This window comes from Rattus norvegicus, chromosome X (assembly GCF_021556685.1).
Source record: "Rattus norvegicus strain SHRSP/BbbUtx chromosome X, alternate assembly SHRSP_T2T, whole genome shotgun sequence".
In the NCBI taxonomy this organism is placed as follows: Eukaryota; Metazoa; Chordata; class Mammalia; order Rodentia; family Muridae; genus Rattus; species Rattus norvegicus.
Window position 1 is genome coordinate 96,450,895 of NC_141554.1, and position 11,396 is coordinate 96,462,290.

Genomic DNA, 11,396 nt, shown 5'->3' on the forward strand with positions numbered 1-11,396 from the left:
GACCAAGGACCTCTCCTCCTATTGATTCCAGATAAGGCTATCCTCTGCTATATATGCAGCTGCAGCCATGGGTCTCTCCCTGTCTACTCTTTGCTTGGTGCTTTAATACCTGGGAGCTCTGGGAGTTCTGATCGGTTGATACTGTTGATTTTCCTATGGGGTAACCAACCACTTTGACTCCTTCAATCCTTCTCCTAACTTCTCCATTGGGTTCCCTGTGTTCAGTGCATTAGTTGGTTACAACCACCCGCATCTATCTAAGTAAGACTCTGGCAGATCCTCTCAGGACACAGCTCTATCAGGCTCCTGTTATCAAGCACTACTTTGCATCAACAACAGTGACTGGATTTTGTTGCTTTATATGTGATACATCCACAGGTGGGACAGTCTCTGGATGGCCTTTCCTTCAATCTCAGCTCCACTCTTTGTCCCCCTATTCCCTTTAGACAAGAGAAACTCTGGGTTAAAATATTTGAGAAGGGTGGGTGTCCCCATACCTCAACCAGAGGCTGGGCCTAACCTCTTGATATGATCTCTACAGGTTCTCTCTCCCCTTTTGGGGTATTTCAGCTAATGTCATCCCTGTTCAGTCCTAGGAGCCTTTTGCTTACATTAATGTTGGCTTCTGGACATTTTTAAAGCGTTTCTAGGTATTTAGAAGCATTTTTGTTTTTGTGTGTGAAATAGTTGGAATTTTTATAAATAATAAGGTATAAAGAAATATTTTATTTATTGTCTTTTATTGTATGAACACTTAAGAAATTCTTATCTTGCTTCCCTGCACTCTATAATACGTATCAATGTAGAGATTAGACATGCTTTTCTTGTACCTCTTATGATGGAAAAATCACTAAATCATTTATCAGTAAATAAGTCATCATCCAACATTTTGTGCCTATCCTGTGTAAGATTGAAGAAACTTATATTTCTTCTTTATAGAGTTTTAAAAAAATAATGAATACGAGAACAATTTGTGTTAATTTGGTTCATAGCAATAGATATTTATTCTCTTTTTGTAGTTCTAGTAAGACGAATCTCATTGTTTGGTTCATTTAAGGTTAGTATTTCTTCAATAAATTCCAAACAGTCAGAGCAATAGGTAAATAAATGGTTGATAGATAGATAGACAAACACCCAATAATAGAGCAGGTTAGCAATTGTAGGGAAGAAATGAATAAAAACTTATCAAAAGTCCTAAGTCTTAGGAACAATGACCTTTTTTTCTTTTTTAGGCTTTGGTATGAAAAGATAAAACCAATCCCTTCAGTTACTGTAACGTTCTGTAATATCCTATGCTTTTTACATGGTACTGACTTTCAGGGAAAGACTTTTAGTACTACTGCCCATTCCATTTTCCTAACATATATTTCCATTTGCAAAATCAGCTGTTTTCACAACTTAGATGAATGTCCTGGAGTAGAATTTTGAGGTGTAGTAGAACAAGTATCCTGGCAACATATCCTTCATAGAACTTCTTCAAGGGGAACAAAGAATGTCTTCACTGTAGTTAAAAGGTGTTTTCTATGGAAGAATAAAGAACTTTAACCCATTAAAAACTCCTAAGTGTGGGACAATTGACCGTGTCAGGAAACTTGGTAAGATTGAGTATGTTCAGAGTCCCTAGCACTCAGGCACCCACATGAAGGTAGGTGCCTTTCTGTTCTTTACCAGATTCCTAGCCTAGAACAAATCCCACACTTTTCAAATTGGAAACTTCACCTGTGGTTCTCCATGCTAATGGGTTGTCTGGAGAGCCTAAGGATTTAACAAATAACCGTGTCTTCCTGAACATTCCTTCCTGTAAAAGGTATTTAATCTCTGGTCCAACCTGATGAGGTGGTATGCACACATTTTTCATGATAAATGGTTAATAAATGGTATAGGTAAAAATTGACCTAATCTTTCAGAAGGAATCACCATGGGGAGCATGGAGAAATCCTTTGTCTACACAGTCACACCACAAGTCTCCTGCAGAAGGCCCCTCTGAGCTCTCAGATAACCACAGCTAAGTTAAGGACAACTGTCAATGTGTTAACCCAGAGTTCTCAATCTCCCAGTCCTTAGGTTAATCCTCATCTCACAGCTCCCAACTCCATTTCCAACTCCCCATGACCCAGCAGTATCTGGATGTCCAGGAGTTTGGGATCCCCCATGCCAAGACTCCTTATCATAGGACCAGAGACACCTGTCCTGTCTTCCTGACTCCTATATGCAGTTTTCCATTGATTACTAGATTCCCAGGAGTCAGGAAACCCCATCTTCAACCTCCTGCATCTTAGGTTGCATTATTCCACCCCATGAGCATCATACTGGTGTTTTGCTTCAGCCCAGCACCTGAAAGCAGGTATAGGGTAAACAGTGTCTAGACTTCCTCATTCCACCTGCCCAGCTGTACCACCACACCACAGCAGAGGAGCTAAAGGCAGAACCACACTTAAGCCTACATCCCTTGCAGTAGTGGAAAACACAGAAATTGGGAACACTTCACTCTGAGACTTGTAGTCTCTAGAGCATTTCACCAAGCCTGATCTGAACAAAACAATTTCCTGCATGAATTAGTTTCCCAGTATGTTTTACTAAGAGTAGTAGTATCACCTGGGCCTAATAACATCTTGATTTTATTTGTTCCAATTTCATTTGGGACTTCTTGTCAGTTCTTGAATGCTTCTGAGTGACATCAATCTGTAGTTACAAATGGATGCTTTATATTTTGCCAATTTACTGTCATCTGTTATTTAATCAGTGTGCAGATTCTGTTGATTTTTTTCATACATATAATCATGGCTGGAAAATGAATTATTTTTAAACATATGCGTATTTAGTAAATTAATCTTGTGTAAAACAAATAAATGCTATCAAATATATTTCTTCAGCAGCTAATTCCTTAATAACCACATAGACAAAGATTTATTAAAATTGCCTTGAATCAAATACTGAGCAATTATTACTTCGTTCTCTACCTACAAGCTAGTTAGGCTTCCTCCATGACTAAATTCACATCTTACTTGAAATTGTTTGTCTTTCCTTGATTCTAATCTCTTCTGCTAATGTTTTCTCAACCTCCCTCATGGCTCCTTTCTCCTGTTCCTCTTTCTCCACCTCTTCTAGAACAAGAATTCCCATCTATTCTCTTTCTAATGTTCTGTATTGGCTCTTTGGTTGTTATTGGCAAGGTAGATAATGAATGACAAGCAAGGTTTATACAAACTTGAGACTGGGGTTTCTAAAAATAAACATAATAAAGCCATGTTAAGGTTGAAAGAAAATATGCTTGCAAAGAAGTCAGAATTTTAATAACACAGAGGTGTACTTTACACAGTGTATGAAAACTTTACACCTATATATAGCAACTATGAATAATGAACATAATATTTGCCTTTGTTCTTCAATTCATTGTGGGTTATATTTCTTGTTTTCTTTAATTATTATTTTGCTTCTTTGAGTTAAGGCCTGTCTACATATTAAAGTATGGCTCAGTTCCTGGAACCCAATACCACATTGTCTACTATGCAAGTCCTGAGATTATAACTTTGCACTAACAAAGTTGCCTATGTTGTTTTCCATTTATAGATGAGTCTATGTCTTATGGTATGTCTGTTTCTGTCCTGTAACTAGCTAAGTAGAGCAGGCTGGCCATGAATTCATAGAGTCCTACCTGTCCCTGCCTCCCTCATGCTGAGATTTAAAATATGTACCATCATTCCTGTCATATATTATTATTTTATGAAACTTCTGATGCTTTGAGAAAAAAGAGATACCTGATTCAAAGGCATAAAGATTAGTAAATAGTAATTCCCCATTAGAAGTGATATGAGCCACCTATTTCTATTAATGAAGACATAATGCCCTCAATATTTATTTATTTATTTATTTATTTATTTATTTATTTATTTTCTACTAAGAATCAATTTATGAACAGCAAGGCTTCCTAAACTAAAAAAGCAGGCTCATAATTTTTATATGTTAAATATTGTGCAAGTATGTGAGAAATTCTGAACCTGAGAATTTGAGAAGGATACTGGGATTATTACTCTTAAAATCTGATCAGTCACAAGCATAATCTATAAAAGTATTTTGTTTTAGATGCCAGAGTATCCAACTGTGTTCTATATTTGATAGTATTTTACTTTATACTATGTATATAAATGGTTTATTACTTGATAGTTAGGATATAAATGTAATCAAAGTATCAAGTATAGAAGTGCCTGTAATTTTATCTTGACATGTAAACTATGTAAGAAATTGGAACTGTGAAATCAGTTTGCTACATCCCTAAAATGATAACATTGTAGGAGATAGCTTAGTTTTAAAAAACAAGAAAATGAACAAACAAACACGCAAGCAAAAACCCACTGGTTTTGTGGTGGCTAAAAGAATCAAACCAATGTTACATATTATTTATGCCAAAGATGGAGTATGTAGGCCATCAGTAACAACCTGATTTTAATAATAAAATGAAAGGACCATCAAGAATGTCCTATTACAAAGCTCTCTTTCTTAAAATCAAATCCATAATAAGAGCTTTGTAACATACACAAAGTGACATTGTGTTGAACATTTTAAACATATTAACCCTTGTTTTATTGCAATTACTTTGAGAAATTAGGGAAATCACTACCATTAGCATGTTAAACATGAGGTAAGTAAAACATTCACATGATGTTGATTAAGGTGATACTAAGAATCTCAAAAGGTGATTTGCATGAAGTGGAAGCACCACTGCAAATTTTACCCACATGATTCTGCAAAAGTAAAGAGTATATCTTGCTAATACTCCATGCCTTGCACATGTCAGAATAACTCTTATGTCTCAAAAAGCCCTACATTTACCTAAGTATGTAGAGAGGTTCAGTGGCCTAGGAATGAGGCTTGCCTAATGGAACCAGAATGATCACACCCAAATTTCAGAGGATGGTCTAGACCTTGTGTAAATGCAGGAATGCTACATACTATCCAAAAGAAGCTGCAATTTAGGAACTTATTCTAGTACACATCTGTGACCTCCATGAAGGCAGCAGAGTTTTTCATTGAGCAAGTTTTGCCTCATGCTTCTTTGGCTAAAACTATATATATTTAATTAGTGTCCTCTCACCTTCCCAGTATATGTTTTTCCACTTGACAGCTTCTGGCACCACAAGAATGTCCTTGAGAAAAAAGTCAGGCCTATTGACTGCTAAGCATATTATTTGACTTGGTATTCAACCGTTCTGAAGAAAGAATTGGGAATAATGAAAGACAGTGGGACAGAGAAGCACTTTAAATGACAGTGTCAGGTCGGTCGAAGCTATTGAACAGTTCCTATTAAATTAGCTTAGCTTCATCTCAGCTAGTTAAAGCTGGCATGCTGACAAATTAGTTTCTATCTGAATAGGAAAAAGAGTAAAGTAAAAGATTCACATTTGGGAGCATAGTGACAGTGGCTTCATCACAAGGTCAAAAAGAAGACATCCTTCATAGGACTGTGCTTGTTTCATATCAATACATTGGATGATCAACTTAAGAATAATCACCAGACTAGCATATTTTCCTAATGAAAATTACATTGTTATACGTTAAATGTATTTTATCATATGAAATTGTGTTGAGGATTGATGGAATATTTAAATATAAATTTTATTTAGCATTTAAATAAAAAACTATGGCTCACAGTTATGCACCATCATTAAAAGTAAATGAATAAATATATTTGTGCTCTATTTTAATACTCATTTTCTATTATATTCTTATTCTTTGGTTTAAATATCCACTGACATATATAAATTTACTGCACTTGCAATTTGCAGCTATTTTGTATTAAGATTGAAGCTTTGTAAGGTAAGGTAGGACAGCTCCCTCAGAGTTGATACTGGAAACACCCAGACACCATATTTTTAGTACAAAAGAGATATATTATTTCAGAGGGTAAAGCATGTGGAAAAGACTGCAAATGCATAAAGCAAGCAGAGGCAGCAGCACCAACCACCAAGCACCAATCATGAAGCAGCAAATGCTTCTTATAGGAATGAGTATTTTTAGGAGGAAAGAGGGAATCTGTGTTAAGGTGAGTTAGGAAATCCTGATTGGACATGTTAGCCAAATAATGAACTTTGATTGTTAAACCTTGGTACTTTGTCTCAAGAATGAGTCAGTGACTAAATGAACCTTGGGGATTAGCTTTAGGAATGTAACTTAATAGGTTATATCAAGTAGGGGAACGGTAAAAGGCAAAATGTGTTGCCATCATGTTTGCCATACTCAGGGCTGTATTTGTCATGCTTGGGCCTGCTAGAGAACCCTTAATTCTCATGCTTTATCATTGGGTACCTGGATAAATCAGCATCAACCTCTTGGTCTTCTTCCTGCTTACATTGTAGTTTTTAAGAACCCAAGAAAGCTAAAATATTGGTCAGGGTGGGAAGAGCAAGTTTTTTCATTCCATGTTAACATTCTATGAAAACATCTGGGGTAAGGGCAATGAAGGTAGCACTGGAAAAGTTCCTGAGACTAGACTGTCTTGGGATAGATGCTTTGGCGATATCCAGCATGTAGATTGGAAGAGACCATTTGGAGGACTGTAGGAAGAGGTTGTACTTGAATTGGAATCCTCTGGGACAGATACACTAGGGACAGAAGGTAAACTAGGGAGTTTGCGGGAATTTTTAAAATCTTGTTTGTGCATTTGAAACATTTGGGTTTATGGTCCTGGTAGTTGGAGAACAGGAGTCCCAAGATTATGGAAAGGGGCAAAGGACCAAAGAAATATCCCAGGGAAAGAGGCAGGAAATCCCACCGTCAGAAGTTGACAGGTAGGGAAGCTTAGGATGTTGGTTGACAGTAATTCTTATCTGGAGTCCATTTTAACTGTGACAGGTGGATATAAGTAAATTCCCAGAATATTAGAGAACTTTTATGGCTATAATAAGATATAAGCTTGTTCTGGGAGCTGACTCAGACCCAAGGCTCAATGTATCCAAATCTCATGGAAGAGGGAAATGGACTTTCAGAAGTGCAGATAATCCTGAGAGCTCAGGGAACATCACAACTTCTGCTCACATTTGTGGCCCAAGAGGAACCTTCCTAGAACCCTCTGGACACAGGAACATAGGAGCAGTCAGGGATAGGATCGTTTCAGTCTCTGCCTGTACCTAGAGCTGAAATCCAGAAACAGGAGTCCTGACAGACATAAGACCACCACTTCTGCTCTGAAGGACCTATGTGGAACCCTTAGGACACACAAACCCCGGAGCTGACATGGTCCTACAGCTCTCTGTACCCAGATACTGCTGGGAGAAAACAGGTCTCCAGGAGTTCTGATACACAGGCTTACAGGAGGGTCAAGTCATTGTCAGAGACAACAAGACCAGGTAGCACTGGAGACAACCTGATGGACAGAGGCAAGCACAGGGACCTAAGCAACAGAAACCAAGACTATTTGTCATCATCAGAGCCCAGCTCTCCCACAAAAACAAATATCGGATATCTAAACATACAAGAATAGCAAGATTTATATTTAAAATCAATCAATGATTATAGAGGACTTTAAGAAGGACATAAATAACTCCCTTAAAGAAATACAGGACAACACAGGTAAACAAGTAGACACTAATAAAGAGGAAACACAAAAATCCCTGAAAAAATTACAAAAAAAACCCCAACCAAACAGGTGAAGGAATTGAACAAAATCATTCAGGATCTAAAAATGGAAATAGAAACAATAGCAAAAGCACAAGCGAGAGAACATTGGAGATAGAAAACCTAGGAAAGTGGTCAGGAGGCATAGATGCAAGCATCACCAATATAATACAAGAGGTAGAAGAGGGAATCTCAGCGGAAGGAGATACCATAGAAAACATTGACACAACTATCAAAGATAATGTAAAATGCAAAAGGCTCCTAAGCCAAAACCTCCCGGAAATCCATGACGCAATGAGAAAATCAAACATAAGCATAATAGATGCAGAAGAGAGTGAGGCTTTCCAACTTAAATGGCCAGTAAATATCTTCCACAAAATTATAGAAGAAAACTTCTGAAACCTAAAGAAAGTGATGCCTGTAAACATAAAAGAAGCCTTCAGAACTCCACATAGATTGGACGAGAAAAGAAATTCCTCCCTTTGTACAATAAATCAAATACCATATGCACAACAAAAATTAAGTATATTAAAAGCAGTAAGGGAAAAAGGTCAAATAACATATAGAGTCAGACCTATCAGAATTACACCAGATTTCTCACCAGAGACTATGAAAGCCAGAAGATCCTGGACAGATGTCATACAGACCCTAAGGTAACACAAATGCCAGCCCAGGCTACTATATCCAGCAAAACTCACAATTAACATAGATGGAGAAACCTATATTCCATGGCAAAACCAAATTTACACAATATCTTTGCACAAATCCAACCCTACAAAGGATAGTAGATGGAAAACTCCAACAGAAGGAAGGAAACCACACATAAGAGAAAAGCAAGAATGTAATCTTCTTGCTACAAAATCTAAAGAACAAAACCACACAAACATAGTTCTACCTTTAACAACAACAAATACAAAAAGAAAAAGAAAACAGGAAGCAACAATCACTATTCCTTAATATCTCCTAACATCAATGGACTCAGTTCCCCAAGAAAAAGACACAGACTAACAGACTGTATACATAAAGAGGACCCAGCACCTTGCTGCATACAGGAAACACAGCTCAGTGACAAAGACAGACACTACCTCAGAGTAAAAGGCTGGAAAACAATTCTCCAAGCTAATGGTATGAAGAAACAGCTGAAATAGCCATTCTAATATTGAATAAAATCAACTTTCAAAAAAGTTATCAAAAATGATAAGTAAGTACACTTCATATTCATCAAAGGAAAAATCCACGAAAATGAACTCTCAATTATGAATATCTATGCTCTAAATGCAAGGGCACCTACCTACATAAAAGGATCTTTACTAAAGCTAAAAGCACACACTGCACCTCACACAATAATACTAGGAGATTTCAATACTCCACTCCCATAAATGGACAGATCATGGAAACAAAACTAAGCAAGGACCCAGAGAAACTAACAGAAACTTTGAACCAATGGATTTAACAGATATTTATAGAACATTTGCAATTTGATTTGGAATAACAAAACAAAAAAAACACCAAAGAACAAAAAACCAGTATATCAAAAACTATTTCAACAATGAAAGAATTTCTGGGGGAATCACCATCCCTGACCTCAAGCTCTATTATAGAGCAATAGTGATAAAAACTATATGGTATTGGTAAAGTGACAGGTAGGTAGATCTGTGGAATAGAAGAGAGGATTCAGAAATGAACCCAGACACCTATGGTCACTTGATCTTTGACAGAGGATCTAAAACCATTCAGTGGAAAAAAGATAGCATTTTCAACAAATGGTGTTGTTTCAACTGGAGGTCAGCATGTAGAAGAATGTAAATCGATAGTTCCTTAGTGCCCTGTGCAAAGCTCAAGTTCAAATAGATTGAGGACCTCTACATAAAACCAGATACACTCAAAGTAGTAGAAGAAAAAGTTGGGAAGAGCCTTGAACCCATGGACACTGGGGAAATTTTCCTGAACAGAAAACCAATAGCTTATGCTGTAAGATCAAATATTGACAAATTGGACCACACAAAATTGCAAATTTTACTTAAGGCAAAGGACACTGTCATGAGGACAAAATGTTAACCAACAGACTGGGAAAAGATCTTTACCAAACCTACATCTGATAGAAGGCTAATATCCATTATATACAAAAAACCTGAAAATTAGACTCCAGAGAGTCAAACAACTTTATTAAAAATGGGGTACAGAGCTAAAGAAAGAATTGTCAGCTGATGAATATTAAATAGCTGAGAAGTTCCTAAAGAAATGCTCAACATCTTTAGTCATCAGGAAAATGCAAATCAATACAACCTTGAGATTCTACATCACACCAGTCAGAATGACAAAACTCAGATGACAGATCAAAAACTCAGTTGACAACAAATGCTGGTGAGGATGTGGAGAAAGGGGACGACTCCTCCATTGTTCCGGCATCTCAGACATTAATGCCACAAAATTCATATTTACTTCTATTTTACCATATGTAGAACAAACAAAAACCATTTATTAGTTGGAGAAGAAAGCTAAGATGAAACACACACACACACTCACACACGCAAGAACATACTGTGGAGAAGTGATATATAGGATTAAATTTTGTGATGAGAGCATGCAACAGAAATCTTTTCTAATGAATTGTGTTGAAAATATGTCCTTAGTAATATTTTAGTATTCATATCCTACAAGCATTTTGTTTTGATACTGATCTGAGAAGAAATGTTGACATTCAGCAGTGGCAGCTGTCAGAAGAATTATCCATGACATGAGGTAAAACAAATTTGTCCCCCAAATTTGTAATGTGTGTGTGTGTGTGTGTGTGTGTGTGTGTGTGTGTGTGTGTGTGTGTGTGTGTGTGTGTATGTGAAGAGAGGAACTTAAGTCTCTGGAAATCGCGAAACCCAGACACAGAGAAACATATTGGATGTGACATGCAAAGGCGAGGTTTATTACAGAGATCTATTACAGAGATCTCCCGGCCAAAACGTGTCCCACACAGGAGACAGAGGTGTCGACCACGAGTGGCTGGGATAAGGGCTTTTTAAAAAATTTTTTTTTATTAACTTGAGTATTTCTTATTTATATTTCAAATGTTATCCCCTTTCCAAGATTTCCTGGAAAACATCCCCTTATAATCCCTCCCCCTCCCCTTCTTTATGGGTGCTCCACTCCCCACCTTCCCCCCATTGCCGCCCTCCGCCCAACAATCACATTCACTGGGGGTTCAGTCTTAGCAGGAACAAGGGCTTCCCCTTCCACTGGTTCTCTTACTACTAGGCTATTCATTGCTACCTATGAGGTTGGAGCCCAGGGTCAATCCATGTATAGTCTTTACGTAGTGGCTTAGTTCCTGGAAGCTCTAGTTGCATGGCATTGTTGTTCATAAGGGGTCTCGAGACCCTTCAAGCTCTTCCAGTTCTTCCTCTGATTCCTTCAATGGGGGTCCTATTCTCAGTTCAGTGGTTTGCTGCTGGCATTTGCCTCTGTATTTGCTGTATTCTGGCTGTGTCTCTCAGGAGAGATCTACATCCGGCTCCTGTCGGCCTGCACTTCTTTGCTTCATCCATCTTGTCTAATTGGATGGCTGTATATGCATGGGCCACATGTGGGGCAGGCTCTCAATGGGTGTTCCTTCTGTATCTCTTTTAATCTTTGCCTCTCTATTCCCTCCCAAGGGTATTCTTGTTCCCCCCTTTAAAGAAGGAGTGAAGCATTCATATTTTGATCATACCTCTTGAGTTTCATGTGTTCTATGCATCTAGGGTAATTTGAGCATTTGGGATAATAGCTACTTACCAATGAGTGCATACCAT